General features: G+C 37.3%; 2 pseudogenes; one reads left to right on the top strand and one right to left on the bottom strand.

Moving 5' to 3' along the window:
* Window positions 1–5,932: 5,932 nt before the first annotated feature.
* Window positions 5,933–6,965, bottom strand: LOC133250510 (olfactory receptor-like protein OLF4; annotated as a pseudogene).
* Window positions 6,966–10,010: 3,045 nt separating this feature from the next.
* Window positions 10,011–18,651, top strand: LOC133250512 (cyclin-dependent kinase inhibitor 3-like; annotated as a pseudogene).
* Window positions 18,652–21,235: the final 2,584 nt, after the last annotated feature.

Genomic DNA, 21,235 nt, shown 5'->3' with positions numbered 1-21,235 from the left:
CAAAACAGGGGATAACTTTGCTCCTTTAATATAAAACTTGGCTACTATAATCCTTGGTTGCATGCAAGTTTTCCAAAGCCTAAACTGATTTACTACTTACAGCAGAAATTAAACAACCCACTTGCCAATGCAGGAAATTAAAAGAAACAGGTAGGATCCCTGGATCAGGAGGATCCCCTGGAGAAGGCCATGGTAACCCACTCCAGTATTCTTTCCTGGAGAATCCCATGGACAGAGAAGCCTGGCAGGCTACAGTCCATGGGGTCGCAGAGTTGGACAAGACTGAAGTGACTTAGCACAGAACAACACACATACTGCTCCTAGTTGAGTTTAACCCTTTGGAGTCAATCAGTGAGCTTCCCTTATATAATATCATTTTATGTTTCACTCTGATTTTTAATAGGAGAAAATTTTAGTCATTCTGGAGAAATTTCACCCCCTTAGCTGGTACAGAGAATTTCACTTTGTCTAAATGTAAATGTGCATCTGACTCTGAGACCTTTGGAATTAAAGATAGGAAAAGAAAGTCATTATTAAAATTCAGATCACATTTATTAACAAAATGTATTAACGTTTCTACATTTTTTCTAATTTATGTTCATTCAAGCATTCTTTTTTTTAATTTAATTTTATTTTTAAAATTTACAATATTGTATTGGTTCTGCCATACATCAAAATGAATCCGCCACAGCCATACATGTGTTCCTAATCCTAAACCCTCCTTCCTCCTCCCTCCCTATACCATCCCTCTGGGTCGTCCCAGTGCACCAGCCCCAAGCATCCAGTATCGTGCATTGAACCTGGACTGGAGACTCATTTCATATATGATATAATACATATTTCAATGCCATTCTCCCAAATCATCCCACCCTCTCCCTCTCCCACAGAGTCCAAAAGACTATTCTGTACATTAGTGTCTGTTTTGCTGTCTATTATACTGGGTTATTGTTATCATCTTTCAAATTCCATATATATGCGTTAGTATACTGTATTGGTGTTTTTCTTTCTGGCTTACTTCACTCTATATAATAGGCTCCAGTTTCATCCACCTCATTAGAACTGATTCAAATGTATTCTTTTTAATGGCTGAGTAATACTCCATTGTGTATATGTACCACTGCTTTCTTATCCATTCATCTGCTGATGGACATCTAGGTTGCTTCCATGTCCTGGCTATTATAAACAGTGCTGTGATGAACATTGGGGTACACGTGTCTCTTTACCTTCTGGTTTCCTCAGTGTGTATGCCCAGCAGTGGCATTGCTGGATCTTAAGGCAGTTCTATTTCCAGTTTCTTAAGGAATCTCCACACTGTTCTCCATAGTGGCTGTACTAGTTTGTATTCCCACCAACAGTGTAAGAGGGTTCCCTTTTCTCCACACCCTTTATAGCATTTATTACTTGTAGACTTTTGGATCACAGCCATTCTGACTGGCATGAAATGGTACCTCAAAGTGGTTTTGATTTGCCTTTCTCTGATAATGAGTGATGTTGAGCATCTTTTCATGTGTTTGTTAGTCATCTGTATGTCTTCTTTGGAGAAATATCTATTTAGTTCTTTGGCCATTTTTTGATTGGGTCATTCATTTTTCTGGAGTTGAGCTGTAGGAGATGCTTGTATATTTTTGAGATTAATTGTCAGTTGCTTCATTTGCTATTGTTTTCTCCTATTCTGAAGGCTGTCTTTTCACCTTGCTTATAGTTTCCTTTGTTGTGCAGAAGCTTTTAAGGTTAATTAGGTCCCATTTGTTTATTTTTGCTTTTATTTCCAATATTGTGGGAGGTGGGTCATAGAGGATCCTGCTGTGATGTATGTTGGAGAGTGTTTTGCCTATGTTCTCCTCTAGGAGTATTATAGTTTCTGGTCTTACGTTTAGATCTTTAATCCATTTTGAGTTTATTTGTGTATGGTGTTAGAAAGTGGTCTAGTTTCATTCTTTTACAAGTGGCTGACCAGTTTTCCCAGCACCACTTGTTAAAGAGATTGTCTTTAATCCATTGTACATTCTTGCCTCCTTTGTCAAAGATAAGGTGTCCATATGTGCATGGATTTATCTCTGGGCTTTCTATTTTGTTCCATTGATCTATATTTCTGTCTTTGTGCCAGTACCATGCTGTCTTGACGACTGTGGCTTTGTAGTAGAGCCTGAAGTCAGGCAGGTTGATTCCTCCAGATGGTGAAAAATTGAAAGCATTTCCTCTAAAGTCAGGAACAAGACAAGGGTGCCCACTCTCACCATTACTATTCAACATAGTTTTGGAAGTTTTGGCCACAGCAATCAGAGCAGAAAAAGAAATCAAAGGAATCCAAATTGGAAAAGAAGTAAAACTGTCACTATTTGCAGATGACATGATCCTCTGCATAGAAAACACTAAAGACTCTACTAGAAAATTACTAGAACTAATCAATGATTATAATAAAGTTGCAGGATATAAAATCAACACACAGAAATCCCTTGCATTCCTATACACTAATAATGAGAAAGCAGAAAGAGAAATTAAGGAAGCAATTCCATTCACCATTGCAATAAAAAGAATAAAATACTTAGGAATATATCTACCTAAAGAAACTCAAGACCTATATATAGAAAACTGTAAAACACTGGTGAAAGAAATCAAAGAGGACACTAATAGATGGAGAAATATACCATATTCATGGATTGGAAGAATCAGTATAGTGAAAATGAGTATACTACCCAAAGCAATTTATAGATTCAATGCAATCCCTATGAAGCTACCAACGGTATTCTTCACAAAGCTAGAACAAATAATTTCACAATTTGTATGGAAATACAAAAAACCTCGAATAGCCAAGAATTCTTTTTTTTACTTCTATCCTTCCAACTTTCTCTCACGTTTTCTTTCAGCACAATGGATGGAATTACAAATGAAGCAGTACATTTAAATATATGTGTGCACATGTGTTTATTTCAGAGAAAGTGTATACAGATACAGACACATATACATATTCCTAAACTTTAACAATATTTGGAGACTCAGAGAAGTATTTACATACATTTTATACATTCATCACAACCTCCAAGTAAAGTTAGGATTTATCATCTCACATTTTCTTCTGAAAGATAAAACTGAGGCTCAGGGCATTTGCATTATTAACAATAACATTATAAAGAAATTAAAATGCATTGTGGACCTTTTAAAATTATACACAAATGGAACCATGTAGTATACTGCTGGTTTTGACATTTATAAAATTGTATATTTGTAAAATGTGTTGTTTATTATATTTACACTCTAATGAATTAGTTAAGAATTAAAATTTTCTGGTTGTGCATTTTTAAGGGTAGTATGTTCTGTTCAGTTCAGTTCAGTTCAGTTGCTCAGTCATGTCCAACTCTTTGCAACCCCATGGGCTGCAGCACTCCAGGCCTCCCTGTCCATCACAACTCCTGGAACTTACTCAAACTCATGTCCATTGAGTCAATGATGCCACCCAACCATCTCATCCTTAGTCATACCCTTCTCCTCCTGCTTTCAATCTTTCCCAGCATCAGGGTCTTTTCCAAGGGTAGTATATTAATCACATTAATACTGGTGAGAGGTAGCTCCTATAACTGGGAAGAAAGCAAAGTGGCATATATGGATTTAGGAACAGTGAAATTTAAATATAGTGATTAACGTTTGAGAAATAAAGGTTTTTTTTTTTCTTATAAAGTAAAAGACTGTTGTTCAATCTCTAAGTCATATCTGATTCTTTGCAACCCAATGGACTGCAGCATGCCAGGCTTTCCTGGCCTTCACCATTTCCCAGAGCTAACTCAAATTCATGTCCATTGAGTCAATGATGAAATCCAACCATCTCATCCTCTGCCACCTCCTTCTCCTTTTACCTTCAACCTTTCCCAGCTTCAGGATCTTTTCCAATGAGTCAGTTCTTCATATCGGGTGGCCAACATATTGGCACTTTAGCTTCAGCATCAGTTCTTCCAATGAATATTCAGGGTTGATTTCCTGTAGGATTGATGGGTTTGATTTCCTTGCAGACCAAGGGACTCTCAAGAGTTTTCTCCAACACCACAGTTGGAAAGCATCAACTCTTTGATGCTCAGCCTTCTTTATGGTCCAACTCTCATGCAGTCACCATCCTCAATAAACTAAAGACTAACCTACTTACATAAAAGGAAGAAATTGACATAAGGTAGTTTAAGACAGAAGACCACTGTAGCTGAACATACCATCATGGAGCAGCCTTTAAAACACAAAATAGAGTCTGACAGCTGACTGTCAGTAGATCCATGAGGAAACAATCATAACTCAGATCAACTCCCCATCATAGAAACTCATTACATAAAAAAAAAAATCATTATACTAAATAATTTGCTTTTAGGATGACTTGTTATGTAGCAACAGCTAATTGATATACACTAATCCAAGTGAACAGAACTGAGACAATTATAATAATATGTTGCTTTATTTCTAGGCAATTGTTACGATATCTGAATAGCATTCATGACTTCTCTATTATTCAAGTTTATGTCATACAATTTTTTTAAAAGGGATTCCATTTAGTTTTCCTTGTAGGTAAGCAAAAAAGGTTAAAAGGATATGCCTATTTGTGAGAAACATATACCTTTATCACAGGAAAGTGAAAACACGAAAGTCACTCAGTCTGACTCTTTGTGATGCCATGGACTGTACAGTCCATGGAATTCTCCAGACCAGAATGCTGGAGTGGTAGCCTTTCCCTTCTCCAGGGGATCTTCCCAACCCAGGTCTCCTGCATTGCAGGTGGATTCTTTACCAGCTGAGCCATAAAGGAAGCCCAAGAACACTGGAGTGGGTAGCCTATCCACTTCTACAGTGAATCTTCCTGACCCAGGAATCATACTAGGGTCTCCTGTTTTGTAGGAGGATTCTTTACCAAATGAGCTATCAGAGAAGCCCATTTATCACAAGACTAGAAGGGAATTTAAGGTCTAATGAGCCATAATTTGGATATATATATATATAATATTATATATATTGTGCATGTCATATAAATATGATATTTATATTATTCATTCCTTCTTGCATTGATTATACAGAAATGGAATGGGGAAAATATTTCAACTAGAGCAATGGAAGGAGCCATTTATTTGTAGGCAACAATGGAAATTTGCAAGCAGAAAGATATAATCATGCCAAAAACTCTTTTGCCCCAACAATAAACCCCTTTACACACAGATACTAAATTACATACCTCAATAAGTAAATGGACATCATGAAAAAATAATTTGCAAAGATACAATCTGACATAAATTTTTGCTGCATCATACTTAAGGTCTCTCTGACTCTAGGTCTTATTATGTCAAAGTCTTTATTGAAATTTCTGTTTCACATAGATGTCAATTAGAGACATGCATTTGATGATCAGCTTTACCAGTAACTCCTATAGAGAATGTAGATGCTAGGTTAAATAAAGAATTGTACCCTGTGAATGAGTAAAACCAGATGACCATTTATGAAATACACTACCTGTTAACATCTACATTTTCAAAAAAAGCAATTATGGTAGTGATGCTCCAAGGTATGAAAAACTAAGGCATGATAAACTGTAGTTCCACATTTACTCTCCTTGAAACTATGTAATTGGTTTGGTTTCCAAGTTAGTTTTTTTCCTACAGAAGTAGCACAGTTCATGATTATTCTTTCAGCAAAAAGAAAGAAAAATTATTCAGTATAAAGTATATCATTTCAGAAGAATTTATTCTTAAGAAATGTATGAAGCATCATGAGATAAATGGGAATTTACATATGTTTCACACATGGTTTTGAATCAATTTGAAAGAGTAGAAAAATAACAAGAGAAAAATCTTAGATGATAGGGAACAGAAAAGTTAAGAAAGGATGCTTTTAAAATCATATAGAGAAGTTGAAATAAAAAAAATGGAAATACCAGGCTATAAACTGAAGAAGCAATTGCTATTATCATAGTCTAATCAAGGAATCACATATCCCCCTATGAGGCTTTGACCCTGCTATCATGGGCAGTTTTTCAGCCCAAGGGCAAATGGCCCTTTTACAAACATTTCCATCCCAAAGAATCTTTTCAGAGCCCTTTTTATGTCTTTATTTCTCAGACTATAGATGAAGGGATTCAGCATGGGTGTGACCACAGTGTACATCACCAATACTATAGCACTCATGTGTGAGCTGTGGGTAGCAGTGAAGCTAAGATACACTCCTAAGGCTGAACAATAAAATAAGGAGACAACTGAGAGGTGAGATGCACAGGTGGAGAATGCTTTATACTGCCTCTGAGCTGATGAGATTCCACAGATAGAGAACACTATTTTAGTGTAAGAGTAAAGGATACTAGCCAGGGGAACACCCCGGAGAATTACAGATCCAAAATACACCACCATGTTATTGAGAAAGGGGTCAGAACAGGCCAGTCTGATCAGCCATGTGATTTCACAGAAAAAGTGGTGGATTTCCAAGTCTGAGCAGAAGGACAGTTGCAACACCGTTAAGCTGTGTAACAGGGGAAAGAGGGCACTCACGATCCAGGACACCAGCACCAGCAGTCCACAGAGCCGGGGGTTCATGATGACTGTGTAGTGCAGGGGATGACAGATAGCCACATACCGGTCATAGGCCATCAGGGTCAGGGGAAAGTCATCTAATGCTGCAAAGAGTAAGTAAAAATACACCTGGACAATGCAGCCTTCATAGGTGATGCCTTTGCTCTGTGTCTGGATGTTCCACAGCATCTTTGGGATGGTGGTGGATGTAAAACAGATGTCTACAAAAGACAGGTTAGAGAGGAAGAAGTACATGGGGTGTGAAGGTGGGGGTCTGAGCTGATGGCCAGGATGATGAGCAGGTTTCCAATCACAGTTATCAGGTACATGAAGAGGAAAAGCCCAAATATAAGGGGCTGCAATGCTGGCTCCTCTGAAAGTCCCAGAAGGAGAAATTCTGAAGTTTGTGTCTTGTTCCTTGATTCCATGTGATGGAAATGACTACTGGGAAAAAAGAAAATAGCATGAATACTTTTCAAACAGGTGTAAGACACATAGCTGAACTTCTGTAATTTCTATTTTGCTGACAAGAAATTGATGTTAATGAGTTGTATATAGATAAATTCTCCTTGAAGGTATATTCCGTTTCACCTCTAATTAGATACTTTTGTCTCATTCTCAGAACATTTCCAAGGAGTTCATGCATTTACAGTTTTAATGAGAAAGTCTTTTATGCATTTGAGAAACATTATGCTAGTCAACATGTTTCAAGTACATATCGGGGATAAATAGAGACACTTAGAAACAAATCTCTCACACTCCAAGGGTGGTAAAAGATGATATTCAAATAAATATAGAATATGTTAGAAGGTGACAGGTGTTGTGAAGAAAACAAAAACACGTAAAAAGGAGAGTGTAGTATGAACATTATTTTGTACCAAGTATTCAGGCAAGGCTTACAAACAAAGGGTTCTACGAAGATACATCAAGGCAAAGAGAGAAGGTAATATCGTGATACCAGGAGAAGTGTGTGTCTGGCAGAGGGAACGGCCACTGCAAAGTAACTAAGGAAGAAGCTGGTCACATGTTCAAATGCAAGGAAGCCGGTGGAGTGAAGGAATAAGCAGGAAGGGGAGTGGTTAGAGATGGTGTCAAGGATGCTGAGGAGCAAGGTGGCTTCCCTGCTATAGCTGAACCTTCAGTCCATAGAGAATCCGTCCTTCCATGTTGTTTCCAGAACTTTATGCATTTAGCTGCAAAGAAATCCTGTAAATTATATCAGATCATCTTCTTAGTACCATCTTTGATGGAGTTTTGGCCTCTGTCACCTTATTATGTCACCTTAATATGTGAGTGCAGTTGCCTTTGCTTTAACAACTGCTCTCACTCCACAAGGCACAAGTATACACACACACCATAGCCTCCTGGGCTGTGTTACTGTATGGATTTCTCGCCCAGAACCACCTTCCTTAAGCCATGGGTGATGGCACCTCAAGCTTGTGAGATCAGATTATCTTTCTCCTAAAGGATGTTTAAATAGTACCCAGAAATTCCAGTTCACAAGCTACTGAGTGAATAATACAGTTGAGATTCCTTTTAGCTACAATGACTTTCTGCCCTATATTTAAATAAATATAAAAAGCATGGGAGAGAGAGAGATAAAATAAAGGGGAACAATCTAACAAGCTCAAACAGCCCCTGAGACAATGTGGTGTTCTTGATTTGGCAACATTTCAACTTCAGCTATATCCCTTGATACCCAGGAAAGATCAGAAAGAAAAATACACAGAAGCAATGATACCCGTAGGGTGTGAAAAACCATACCAATTTGCCCTGTCTCTCTCTCTCTCTCTCTTTTTTTTTTTTTTTTTTGATGTGGACCATTTTTAGCCTTTTTGAAAGTGTTCCAATATTACGTCTGTTTTATGTTCTAGGTCTTTAGCTGTGAGACATGTGGGATCTTACCTTCCCAACCAGGGATCGAACCCACAGCCCATGCACTGGAAGGCAAAGTCCTAACCACTGGAGAGCCAGGAAAGTGCCCTTATCTCTGTTTTTTTTTTTTTTTTTTTTTTTTAATGAGATATATTTTATTTGTTATTCTTGGGCTAAATGTTTTTAATTTTTTTTCACAAATCCACTGGGAACATCCTAATTCTAGTTCTGATCTTTGGACAGCATGCAAGGACTTTTCCAGACCATACGCTGTGAGTACATGAGGTCATGAAAATTCATTCTCTTATTCTGGATAAATTTCTTCACATGATTTAAGCATGCTGCTGCTGCTGCTAAGTTGCTTCAATCGTGTCCAACTCTGTGCGACCCCATAGACGGCAGCCCACCAGGTTCCCCTGTCCCTGGGTTTCTCCAGGCAAGAACACTGGAGTGGGTTGCCATTTCCTTCTCCAATGCATGAAAGTGAAAAGTGAAAGTCAAGTCGCTCAGTCGTGTCCGACTCTTCACGACCCCATGGACTGCAGCCTACCAGGCTCCTCTGTCCATGGGATTTTCTAGGCGAGAGTACTGGAGTGGGGTGCCATTACCTTCTCCAGATTTAAGCCTAAGGACACCTTTATTTCAGTATACTGTGATGTTGTCACTATAATGCGAGATTCCAAGCATCAGTGATTTCAGCTCCCTTGTTTACTTCTTATTTTCCCATATGTACATGAATACATGTGCATTTATTTTAAAAACACAATTAAGAAAATTATAAATTATGAAATAGAATGGCAAAAATGTTAAACCAGTTAAAAGAGTAATTTCAGATAAATGCATTAAACAAAACTAAATGGAACATCAAAACCATTATGTTTTAATCAATTTTTGATGTTCCATTCAGTTTTTAGCAGTAACAGAACAATCAAAACAATAATTAATAATGAATTAATAACTAATTTAGAAAAGACCTTGACTCAGGAGAATCTAATATATAATCTACCTGGGAATTTCTAGCAAATAGCATGTGTATTGTTAATATTTGTTGAATGATTAGGAATTAGATCCCCTTAGATATGAACACTAGTGTATGGGAAGATTGTACTCCAACTTTTTTTTATTTTTTTGTACTTCAATTTGATTGGAAAAGGCTGGATTGTTGAATAAAATTTGGAATAAATGGTCATCTATGTGGAAGGAAATGAAGTGGTTTCCTATTTAATGCATCTTTTTAAAAAAGACAAAAGTCCCCAGTGTAACATCAAACAGTCCATTTCAGATGATCATATAAAACCATACATAAAATCTACAGGTGAGAAAACTATTCTTATCAAGGGAGAAAATCAGAAGTAAAAAGAAAAACAAATTTAACTATATAAAAATTTAAAACATTTTATGGTCAAAAATACACACCCCAAAATCAACTGCAGAACAATATTTCATAAAAAATCTTTGGACATGCGGTTAACTGTTGAGAAGAAGGCATAAAGTTATGTAGATGTATGGTAATAATAAGAAATAACTTCCTGACTGAATATACAAATCTTTGCTCAAAGTGAGTACTAGTTTAATAAACAGGAAGATATCTAATTCACAACCTTGTGGCTCATCTCGGGGCGGAGGCTGAGATACCGGTGCTGCCTAAGGGAGGTGGTGGTCGATCTGGACGTGGGGTGGCCCGCAATGAAGCCGCCTAGTTCAATGCAAACAAGTGAGTTTGACTCATCAGATGAAGAGCCTATTGAAGATAAACAGACTCCAATTCAGATATCATGGCTACCCCTGTCACGAGTGAATTGTTCTCAGTTTCTTGGTTTATGTGCTCTTCCAGGTTGCAAATTTAAAGATGTTAGAAGAAATATCCAAAAAGATACAGAAGAACTAAGGAGCTATGGTATACAAGACATATTTGTTTTCTGCACCATAGAGTTCCAAACCTTTTGGATCTCTACCATCAGTATGGAATTATCACTCATCACCATCCAATTCCAGATGGAGGGACTCCTGACATCACCAGCTGCTGTGAAATTATGGAGGAGCTTGAAATTTGCCTTAAAAATAACCGGAAAACCTTAATACATAGCTGCTTGTCGCCTCCTATACCTGTCTGACACAGTATCACCGCAGCAAGCCATCGACAGCCTGAGGGACCTGAGAGGATCTGGAGCAATACAGACCATAAAAGTAAGAAGGGTGACTGTTCTCATGAGGCTGTGGTTAGGGATGAACTGTCACAGTGCAACACGTCCTCAAAGGGGCCATGAAAATCCAAAGCATCCTGTTATCCATGTATCACCTGTTTATATTTTGACTTTTTAAATTTACATTTAAGTAAGTTCAGCTTTTCCAAACAAAATAATGAAAAATTGTGAACTTTCCAGTTTATTCATCCAGTATCCATTCCTTTTCAGTTTTTGCCCATTTAGTTCTGGGAATGAATTCTGTCACCTGGAAAAATGAGGCAATTTTTACTATAAAATTGGTAGTTTCCTGGGTAGACTTTTGACCTAAAAGTAGCTAATGAAGATCCTCTTATGGTATCATTAAACATTTAACAAACAGATGAATGACTAATAGAAAAAAAAAAAAAAAGTAAGGTCATTCTAGTTATCCTTTGCTGTGACTAACCAAAGTGACATCTTTCCATTTACTTTCTCTTTAAAACAAAAAACACTGAGTAGTAGTGCTCCAAGGATATTACTGATTTGTAGATCTGTCATGCCAACAGAAAAATACACCCAACTGAATGCAGAGTTCCAGAAAATAGCAAGGAGAGATAAGAAAGCCTTCTTAAGTAACTATGAAAGGAAACAGCAGAAAACAATAGAATGGGAAGACTAGAGATCTCTTTTAAGAAAAATTGGAGTTAGCAAGGGAATATTTCATTCAAAGATGGGCACAATAAAGGACAGAAACGGTATGGACCTAACAGAAGCAGAAGATATTAAGAAGAGGTGGCAAGAATACACAGAAGAACTATGCAAAAAAGATATTAATGACCCAGATAACCACAATGGTGTGCTCACCTAGAGCCAGACATCCTGGAGTGTGAAGTCAAGTGGATCTTAGCAAGCATTACTACAAACAAAACTAGTGGAGGTAATGGAATCCCAGCTGAGCTTTAAAAGATGCTGCTGTTATTCTCCTGTAATTGAGATCTAATCTTACTGCATTGTGGTCAGAAAAAATGCTTGGAATGATTTCTATTTTTTTGAATTTACCAAGGCTAGCTTTATGGCCCAGGATGTGATCTATCCTGGAGAAGGTTCCATGTGCGCTTGAGAAAAAGGTGAAATTCATTGTTTTGGGATGAAATGTCCTATAGATATCAATTAGGTCTAACTGGTCTATTGTATCATTTAAAGTTTGTGTTTCCTTGTTAATTTTCTGTTTAGTTGATCTATCCATAGGTGTAAGTGGGGTATTAAAGTCTCCCACTATTATTGTGTTATTGTTAATTTCTCCTTTCATACTTGTTAGCATTTGTCTTATGTACTGTGGTGCTCCCGTGTTGGGTGCATATATATTTATCATTGTTATATCTTCTTCTTGGATTGATCCTTTGATCATTATGTAGTGACCTTCTTTGTCTCTTTTCACAGCCTTTGTTTTAAAGTCTATTTTATCTGAGTATTGCTACTCCTGCTTTCTTTTGGTCCCTATTTGCATGGAAAATCTTTTTCCAGCCCTTCACTTTCAGTCTGTATGTGTCCCCTGTTTTGAGGTGGGTCTCCTGTAGAGAACATATGTAGGGGTCTTGTTTTTGTATCCATTCAGCCAGTCTTTGTCTTTTGGTTGGGGCATTCAACCCATTTACATTTAAGGTAATTACTGATAAGTATGATCCCATTGCCATTTACTTTATTGTTTTGGGTTCGAGTTTATACACTGTTTTTGTGTTTCCTGTCTAGAGAATATCCTTTACTATTAAAAACTCCAACATATGGAGGCTGAACAACACACTGCTGAATAACGAACAAATCACAGAAGAAATCAAAAAAGAAATCAAAATTTGCATAGAAACGAATGAAAATGAAAACACAACAACCCAAAACCTGTGGGACACGGTAAAAGCAGTCCTAAGGGGAAAGTTCATAGCAATACAGGCACACCTCAAGAAACAAGAAAAAAGTCAAATAAATAACCTAACTCTACACCTAAAGCAACTAGAAAAGGAAGAAATGAAGAACCCCAGGGTTAGTAGAAGGAAAGAAATCTTAAAAATTAGAGCAGAAATAAATGCAAAAGAAACAAAAGAGACCATAGCAAAAATCAACAAAGCCAAAAGCTGGTTCTTTGAAAGGATAAATAAAATTGACAAACCATTAGCCAGACTCATCAAGAAACAAAGGGAGAAAAATCAAATCAACAAAATTAGAAACGAAAATGGAGAGATCACAACAGACAACACAGAAATACAAAGGATCATAAGAGACTACTATCAACAATTATATGCCAATAAAATGGACAACGTGGAAGAAATGGACAAATTCTTAGAAAAGTACAACTTTCCAAAACTGGACCAGGAAGAAATAGAAAATTTTAACAGAACCATCACAAGCATGGAAATTGAAACTGTAATCAAAAATCTTCCAGCAAACAAAAGCCCCGGTCCAGACGGCTTCACAGCTGAATTCTAACAAAAATTTAGAGAAGAGCTAACACCTATCCTGCTCAAACTCTTCCAGAAAATTGCAGAGGAAGGTAAACTTCCAAACTCATTCTATGAGGCCACCATCACCCTAATACCAAAACCTAACAAAGATCCCACAAAAAAAGAAAACTACAGGCCAATATCACTGATGAACATAGATGCAAAAATCCTTAACAAAATTCTAGCAATCAGAATCCAACAACACATAAAAAAGATCATACACCATGATCAAGTGGGCTTTATCCCAGGGATGCAAGGATTCTTCAATATCCGCAAATCAATCAAAGTAATACACCACATTAACAAATTGAAAAATAAAAACCATATGATTATCTCAATAGATGCAGAGAAAGCCTTTGACAAAATTCAACATCAATTTATGATAAAAACTCTCCAGAAAGCAGGAATAGAAGGAACATACCTCAACATAATAAAAGCTATATATGACAAACCCACAGCAAACATTATCCTCAATGGTGAAAAATTGAAAGCATTTCCTCTAAAGTCAGGAACAAGACAAGGGTGCCCACTTTCACCATTACTATTCAACATAGTTTTGGAAGTTTTGGTCACAGCAATCAGAGCACAAAAAGAAATAAAAGGAATCCAAATTGGAAAAGAAGAAGTAAAACTCTCACTATTTGCAGATGACATGATTCTCTACATAGAAAATCCTAAAGATTCCACCAGAAAATTACTAGAAATAATCAATGACTATAGTAAAGTTTCAGGATATAAAATCAACACACAGAAATCCCTTGCATTCCTATACACTAATAATGAGAAAACAGAAAGAGAAATTAAGGAAACAATTCCATTCACCATTGCAACGGAAAGAATAAAATACTTAGGAATATATCTACCTAAAGAAACTAAAGACCTATATATAGAAAACTATAAAACACTGGTGAAAGAAATCAAAGAGGACATTAATAGATGGAGAAAAATACCATGTTCATGGATTGGAAGAATCAATATAGTGAAAATGAGTATACTACCCAAAGCAATTTATAGATTCAACGCAATCCCTATCAAGCTACCAACAGTATTCTTCACAGAGCTAGAACAAATAATTTCACAATTTGTATGGAAATACAAAAAGCCTCGAATAGCCAAAGCGATCTTGAGAAAGAAGAATGGAACTGGAGGAATCAACTTACCTGACTTCAGGCTTTACTATAAAGCGACAGTCATCAAGACAGTATGGTACTGGCACAAAGACAGAAATATTGATCAATGGAATAAAATAGAAAGCCCAGAGAAAAATCCATGCACATATGGACACCTTATCTTTGACAAAGGAGGCAAGAATATACAATGGATTAAAGACAATCTCTTTAACAAGTGGTGCTGGGAAATCTGGTCAACCACTTGTAAAAGAATGAAACTGGACTACTTTCTAACACCATACACAAAAATAAACTCAAAATGGATTAAAGATCTAAACGTAAGACCAGAAACTATAAAACTCCTAGAGGAGAACATAGGCAAAACACTCTCCGACATACAACACAGCAGGATCCTCTATGACCCACCTCCCAGAATATTGGAAATAAAAGCAAAAATAAACAAATGGGACCTAATTAACCTTAAAAGCTTCTGCACAACAAAGGAAACTATTAGCAAGGTGAAAAGACAGCCTTCAGAATGGGAGAAAATAATAGCATATGAAGCAACCAACAAACAACTAATCTCAAAAATATACAAGCAACTCCTACAGCTCAACTCCAGAAAAATAAACGACCCAATCAAAAAATGGGCCAAAGAACTAAATAGACATTTCTCCAAAGAAGACATACAGATGGCTAACAAACACATGAAAAGATGCTCAACATCACTCATTATCAGAGAAATGCAAATCAAAACCACTATGAGGTACCATTTCACACCAGTTAGAATGGCTGTGATCCAAAAGTCTACAAACAATAAATGCTGGAGAGGGTGTGGAGAAAAGGGAACCCTCTTACACTGTTGGTGGGAATGCAAACTAGTACAGCTACTATGGAGAACAGTGTGGAGATTCCTTAAAAAACTGGAAATAGAACTGCCTTATGATCCAGCAACCCCACTGCTGGGCATACACACTGAGGAAACCAGAAGGGAAAGAGACACGTGTACCCCAATGTTCATCGCAGCACTGTTTATAATAGCCAAGACATGGAAGCAACCTAGATGTCCATCAGCAGATGAATGGATAAGAAAGCAGTGGTACATATACACAATGGAGTATTACTCAGCCATTAAAAAGAATACATTTGAGTCAGTTCTAATGAGGTGGATGAAACTGGAGCCTATTATACAGAGTGAAGTAAGCCAGAAGGAAAAACATAAATACAGTATACTAACGCATATATATGGAATTTAGAAAGATAGTAACAATAACCCGGTGTATGAGACAGCAAAAGAGACACTGATGTATAGAACAGTCTTATGGACTCTGTGGGAGAGGGAGAGGGTGGGATGATTTGGGAGAATGACAATGAAACTTGTAAAATATCATGTAGGAAATGAGTTGTCAGTCCAGGTTCGATGCACGATGCTGGATGCTTGGGGCTGGTGCACTGGGACGGCCCAGAGGGATGGTATGGGGAGGGAGGAGGGTTCGGGATGGGGAACACATGTATACCTGTGGCGGATTCATTTTTATATTTGGCAAAACTAATACAATTATGTAAAGTTTAAAAATAAAATAAAATTAGAAAAAAAAAAAAAGATGCTGCTGTTAAACTGCTATACTCGTTATGCCAGCAAATTTGGAAAACTCAGCAGTGGCCACAGGACTGGAAAAGGTCAGTTTTCATTTCAATCCCAAAGAAAAGCAAGGCCAAAGAATGTTCAAATTACCATACAATTGCACTCATCTCACATGCCAGCAAGATTTTGCTCAAAACCCTTCAAGCTAGGCTTCAGCAGTATGTGAACCCAGAACCTCCAGATGTACAAGCTGGATTTAGAAAAGGCAGAGGAACCAGAGATCGAATCTCCAACATACATTGCATCATAGACAAAGCAAGGGAATTTAAAAAAAAAATCTACTTCTGCTTCACTGACTATGCTAAAGCCTTTGACTGTGGATCACAAGCAGCTGTGGAAAATTCTTAGAGAGATGGGAATACCAGGCCACCTTACCTTCCTCCCGAGAAACCTGTATGCTGAAAAGAAGCAAGTTAGAACTGGACATGGAAAAACAGACTGGTTCCAAATTGGGAAAGGAGTACATCAAGGCTGTATATTATCACCCTGCTTATTTAACTTACATGCAGAGTACATCATGCAAAATGCTGGTGAATAACAAACTGGAATCAAGATTGCCAGGAGAAATATTAGCAACCTCATATACGCAGGTTATACCACTTTAATGGCAGAAAGTGAAGAGAAACTATAAAGAGTCTCTTGATGAAGGTGTAAGACAGCCTATCACTTCTTGGCAAATAGATGGGGGAAATGTGGAAACAGTGTCAGATTTCATTTTCTTGGGCTCCAGAATCAATGCAGATGGTGACTGCAGTCACAAAATTAAAAGATGCTTGCTCTTTGGAAGAATAACTATGTCAAACCTAGACACGGCTTTTTAAAACTTTGGAAAACTCAGCAGTGACAGAGTTTTAAAAAGCAGAGACATCACTTTGCCAACAAAGGTCTGTATAGTCAAAGTGATGGTTTTTCCAATAGTCAGGAATGGATGTGAGAGTTGGACCATAAAGAAGGCTGAGTGCCAAAGAATTAACACTTTCCAACTGTGGTGCTGGAGAAGACTCTTGAGAGTCCCTTGGACCAGTCAATCCTAAAGGAAATCAACCCTGAATATTCATTGGAAGGGGTGATGCTGAAGCCTAAGCTCCAATACTTCAGCCACCTGATGAGAAGAGCTGGCTCACTGGAAAAGACTAATGCTGGGGAAAATTGAGGGCAAGAGAAGGGGGTCACAGAGGATGAGATGGTTGGATGGCATCACTGATTCAATGGACATGAGTTTGAGGAAACTCAGGGAGATAGTTATGGACAGAGAAGCATGGCATGCAGCAGTTCATTGGGTTGCAAAGACTTGGACACGACTTAGTGACAGAACAACAATGCTAGCTTGCCTTCCTTTCCCAGTTACCTGGTCTCAGCTTTAGGACTAAGTCAGAGGAGCAGGTTCTGAAAACAGAAGCTCCCTCTTGTTACCTGTTAAAATCAAATGATGTTCAAATTTAAGATATTCCCAAGTGTCTCTTTGACAAGAACAAATTACATGGACAAACATATGTATATGTGTGTGTATATGAGTGTTTTGCATCTTTAATCTTAACCTGACATTAATATGGGCTATTTATCACCTCAGCATTCTGGGGCAAACATGGTTTTCCAGCTCTATGCTGATATAAGTTAAGTTAGCAGTATGCAAGCCCAACTTCTCAATAGTAATACAAAATGAGATTTTGGGCAGGGAAAGAATATCCTCTGGGCAGCTGTTAAACTCCAAATGAATTAATTAAAGAATCTATTTTGCTTATCTGTTAAGATTAGTAATTTTATTTCAGTATTTTCTATTATGAAAATTGTTCCAAAATGATTTTATCATCACAAAAAGCAGACAACTAAGGCTTCTGTAAACCAATAAATAGATTTTTCTTGAATATACTGTTAATTGCTGCAGACAGTGCCCTTCCCTGTGGACTTACTCCCCAGGAGAAAATGCATTAGAAATAGAATACCAGACCTGGTTTCGATCCCTGGGTTGGGAAGATCCCCTGAAGGGAACGGCTTCCCACTCCTGTATTCTGGCCTAAAGAATTCCATGGGGTTGCAAAGAGTCAGACACAACTGATCGACTTTCACTTTCACTTCATGTGTTTAATCTTATTTGCTCCTGCCAGTAAAGGGAAAAACGATTTTACAGACGTAAAATGCTCATCTGTAGTTCATGATAGCTGCTATTTTTTCGAGATTTTTAAAGCAAGTTTTTCACACTATATATAGCTTTTGTTGTTGTTTAGTCACTAGGTCGTGCCCAACTCTTTACAACCCCATGGACTGTCGCCCTCCAGGCTGCTTTGGCCATGGGATTTCCTGGGCAGGAAAACTGGAGTGGGTTACCATGCCCTCCTCCAGGGGATCTTCCTGACCTAGGGATTGACCTCGGGTCTTCTGCATTGTACGTGGATTCTTTACCACTGAGCCATGAAAGAAGCCCTGTATGTAGCTTCACTGGAAGATAAAACTTCCCCAAGATGTAAATACCTCCTTACTCAAAAGGATGTAGAATCATTTTTACCAAGTATTATTTTGATTCCTGATTCCAACTAGTATCATGACTACTCTGGCAATTAGCTTTCTACAATGTATTTCAGTGTATCTTTACTTTTTTCAGCAATATAATTAACTTCATGAGTTCCAGGAAAAGCTAGCTGCACACTTTCATCAAGAAATTCACTATTAAGATCTGTATCTAGATAAAAGAATTTCAAATTGCATATATATATGACCATGTCTGAAATTTGAGTTCTCTAATAGCATTTGTATTGAAACTACTAGTGTTATCAAACTGAATGTAATGAATGTAAATGTACATGTGCAGATATTCCTAAAGATTTTACTGAAAAATTAAAAAAAAAAAAATTCACAACCTTCAGCCTCAGAAAAAACTTAATGTTGATTGAGGTTGAAACTTTTTTTTAATTAAATGTATTTATTTTAATTAGAGGCTAATTACTTTATAATATTGTATTGGTTGAAACTTTTAAACAAGTATTACAGACATAAGGGGAACTCTCTAATTTCTCTGGCAGAGATATGAAATGGAGAACATTGTGGAAACCACCTAAAACAGCTATTGATAATAGAAACACAAATATTCTTTAACTCAGGGTCCTCCGTCTCTGTACTACTGGATATTCTCTGCCAGGTCCTTCTCTGTGGTGGGGTCTGTCCTGTACATTGTAGGATGTTTAGAAACATCCTTGCCCACCACCTGCCCTTCATCAGTGTGACAGCAAAAAATATCTACTGATATTGCTCAATGTCCCCTGAGGGACAGTTATCCTTGGTTTAGAAGTGCAATGTGGCAGATTCATTTTGATATATGGCTAAACCAATACAATATTGCAAAGTTAAATAAAATAAAATTAAAAAAAGAAAACCAAACTGAAATATCAAAAAAAAAAAAAAAAGAAGTGCAATGTTAAATTAACAATCTCAAAATAATTTTGTAGCAGTGATATGATAGTCCTTATTGCTAAACAATGATACAGACCATCAAATGTATGAGTCACACAGCCATGGAATATTATACGGACATTGAAATAATGCTATTATTACTAGCATTAATGCTATTAATGATACTACTATTAATACAGCATTATTACTAGTTGTTTAGAAGCAAGTCCCTGAGTTGTTGCTAAGAAATAGACAAAAGTGGATAAACTGTAGAAAAACATTAAACATACTGGCCACTCATCAGTAAAACATAAAGAAAATTTAATGATGTATTTAGGATTATATTTATACCTTTGTATAAAAGTATGTGAATATGTATAAGTGCATATTTTAGAAGGGTATTTTTAAAGGAAACTAAAAACTTAAGGAATAAAAAATACTTATTCCATAAATAAAAACTTATGGAATAATAAATATACTTAACCTTATGAAGCAAAATAAGGTAAAATACATTGCTTCCTGAACAACTGTAGGTAAAAAATTGAATGAAAATCTGCCACTAACTAATAAAAACATAGAGTAAGAATTTAACGATACCAGCATTGGTCTCTAATTTATGTTGAAATTGCCAAAATGGGGAAATGAAAGAATATAACAGGACATCTACAATGAGGATACAGAGCAGTACCAAATTTGTAATTTCATCTCATATTGAAATGCTACTGCTGCTGCTAAGTCGCTTCAGTAGTGTCCAGCTCTGTGTGACCCCATAGACGGCAGCCCACCAGGCTCCACCGTCCCTGGGATTCTCTAGGCAAGAACACTGGAGTGGGTTGCCATTGCCTTCTCCAGTGCATGAAAGTGAAAAGTGAAAGCGAAGTCGCTCAGTCATGTCCAACTCTTAGCGACCCCATGGACTGTAGCCCATCAGGCTCCTCCATCCATGGGATTCTCCAGGCAAAAGTACTGGAGTGGGTTGCCAAAACGTGAAGGCAATGTTTAATATGGTAGAGAAGAATGTCTTTCAAATTATGTCCAGAGCTGATGCAACTTTTGCAAATAGATTTAATTAGAAGGCTAAAAGGAACAATAAGAAATAACAGTCGTGAAACTACAAGTAAATATGTATAAAGTGCTGCCGCTGCTGCTGCTATGTCACTTTAGTCGTGTCCGACTCTGTGTGACCCCATAGACTGCAGCTCACCAGGCTTCCCATCCTTGGGATTCTCCAGGCAAGAACACTGGAGTGGGTTGCCATTTCCTTCTCCAATGCATTAAAGTCAAAAGTGAAAGTGAAGTCGCTCCATTGTGTCCGACTCTAGCAACCCCATGGACTGCAGCCTACCAGGCTCCTCCGTCCATGGGATTTTCTAGGCAAGAGTACTGGAGTGGGGTGCTATTGCCTTCGCCTTATTATTAATATCACTAAGGATGCTGCAGAACTCTCACTTTCCTTTTTGGTTTACAACAAGGATTGAAACATCAAGAATATTAAAATGATAACTGAATTCATTCAGTAAGAAAAGTGACAGTGAAAAAGCAACAAATGGGGTGTACTGTACAGCGTGGTGACTATATATAGTTCATAATACTTTATAGCATAAACTGACAGATTTAACACAAAAATTGGTCCCAAATTTGACCCCAAAAATGAATTATTATACAATTCCCAGGTTTCCCTGGTGGCTCAGTGGTAAAATATGAACCTGCCAATGCAGAAGACCTGGGTTAGATACCTGGGTCAGGAAGATCCCTGGAAGAGGGCATGGCAACCCATTCCAGTATTCTTACCTGGGAAATCCCATGGACAGAGGAGCTTGGTAGGCTATATTTCATGGGGTTGCAAACAGTTGGACTTAACTTGGTGACCAAACAACAACAACAACATACAATCCCCACAAATGTGTGTGTGTATGTGTGTGTGTGTGTGTGTATATATATATAAATAATGACTTGCCATACAACTTTTGTTAAAAAAGAAAGAATATACAATGAAGAAAAGACAATCTCTTTAACAAGTGGTACTGGGAAAACTGGTCAG

The sequence above is a fragment of the Bos javanicus genome, chromosome 7, assembly GCF_032452875.1.
Source record: "Bos javanicus breed banteng chromosome 7, ARS-OSU_banteng_1.0, whole genome shotgun sequence".
NCBI classification, from domain to species: Eukaryota; Metazoa; Chordata; class Mammalia; order Artiodactyla; family Bovidae; genus Bos; species Bos javanicus.
Note: the sequence above shows the minus strand (reverse complement) of the source record. Positions and strands in the feature narration are given on the sequence as shown.